At 62.6% G+C, this 1,726-nt stretch overlaps 1 protein-coding gene across 1 annotated transcript in view; it reads left to right on the plus strand.

Moving 5' to 3' along the window:
• RSAD2 (radical S-adenosyl methionine domain containing 2) overlaps positions 1-1,726 on the plus strand; it is a 12,760-nt gene that overhangs the window by 3,883 nt on the left and 7,151 nt on the right. The window lies entirely within an intron of this gene.

Raw genomic sequence — 1,726 nt, forward strand, 5'->3', positions numbered from 1 at the left:
CCGCCACCGTAGCACAGCCCTCGAGGCCCGTGGCCAGCTCCGTGTTGCCATCAGCACCCCCACCCCAATGCCTTAGGTGCCCCGTGCTGTGGACACATCACGCCACACCCCTGAACCCCAGCACCCGCACCCCCAAGCCTGTGGTCACACCGGCCCCTCTTCCTGGAATGCCGGCACCCCAATCTGTGGGGGAACGTTCCTGCTCCTCTCCGGCAGACGAAGGCCCTGCCCTTCCTCTGGGACCCCTGGCCCCTGGGTTCGAGTTATAGCGCTCTAGGTCGAGCGGCTGTCCCGAGCGGTTGTTTTGTTTTAATGTCCGAGTCCCCAGAGAGTTTGAGTTCCAGGGTTGAGGCCCAGCAGTTGTGGGTGTCGCCTCACAAAGGAGCTGGAATGGAGCAGGGCCCTAACACGCTTTGGGGTGTGGAGTTAGGATGCTCGGAGCCTGCGTGGGGGGCGGGCTTGTCCTGTGGGCGGGTCTTCGGCTCTTGAGTGACACCGGCCTGGCCTTGGGTTCCTCGGTTACACGGCTTATCCGACATGGAGCTCCTCTGGACAAATAAGCTTTAAAATGCAGATGAAAGGTAACTGCACCTGCTCAGACGGCTGTACAAGACACGGCCCGTGGAGCTGATGGCTGTTCATAGGCGACAGCCTGTCGCGTGCTGTGGTCACACATCCACGCGGTGGCCTCTCAGGGTTAAGCCGATAACAGCCACGGAACGGGGAGGGCTGGGTGTGGCTGGGCGGTGCGCCCGGGAGCAGGTTTCTGGCTCAGAGGGGACCGGCTACGTCGGTGACGACTGACCATGTGAATTCACGCTGTAACCTGAGTTCATTTTCGTTTACATGCGTTTATTTACATGCGTTTATTTAACGTTAAAGCACGCGGCCTGAAGGGACCTCTGATGGTCACTTCTCCGGCTCTTCACCCGCAGGAGCCACTGAGGACTGTGCCCTCGTGTGCCACCCTTCACGTGGGCACCCTGGGGGCGGGCTGACCTGTCTGAGGCCTTCCCCCCTCCCTCCTCTTCTTCAGCTGCTCATCAATTTGTAAATTATGTTTTCATTGATTTCAGAGAGGAAGGGAGAGGGAGAGAGAGAGAGAAACATCCACGATGAGAGAGAGTCATTGATTGGCTGCTTCCTGCACGCCCCCCCACTGGGGATGGAGCCCGCAACCCGGGCCGGTGCCCTGACCGGGAATCGAGCCGGACCTCCTGGTTCCTAGGCCAACGCTCAGCCCCTGAGCCGCGCGGGCCTGGCAGCTTCTGGCCCTTTCGTACCCTCCACCCCTGCTCCTAGGCCTCGGTGAGAGCCTCTGTGACAGCGATCTCCCTTTCCTAGTTACCCCCCACCCCCCATTCAGCCCGACTCCCAGGGGAGGGGTGCACCTGGGGGATGCTGCGTGTGGCACCGTAGCCCTCCTGCCTGTGAGCTGGTCCCCGGGGCGACAAGAGCAGGCACCGTGGCCCCTCACAGCCCCGCTGAGAGCAGAGGAGCCCCCAGAAGGGACCACAGCTGTGATTCGGGGTGCCCCCCGGACTGTTCCGGGCAAGTGGGGGAACCTCTTTCTAAAGTTCCTCGGGGAGCACAGGACTTGCCCAGGCCCAGGGGGCGTCCTGGGGCCGGTCGCCTTCAGGAAGGGGCCTCTGAGGAGCCATCGTGGTGGTTTCAGGGGAGGAAGCGCACAGGGCGGGGCTGCCCGGCCTTCTGGCCCCGGTGCAGG

The sequence above is a fragment of the Myotis davidii genome, unplaced genomic scaffold (genome assembly GCF_000327345.1).
Source record: "Myotis davidii unplaced genomic scaffold, ASM32734v1 scaffold61, whole genome shotgun sequence".
In the NCBI taxonomy this organism is placed as follows: Eukaryota; Metazoa; Chordata; class Mammalia; order Chiroptera; family Vespertilionidae; genus Myotis; species Myotis davidii.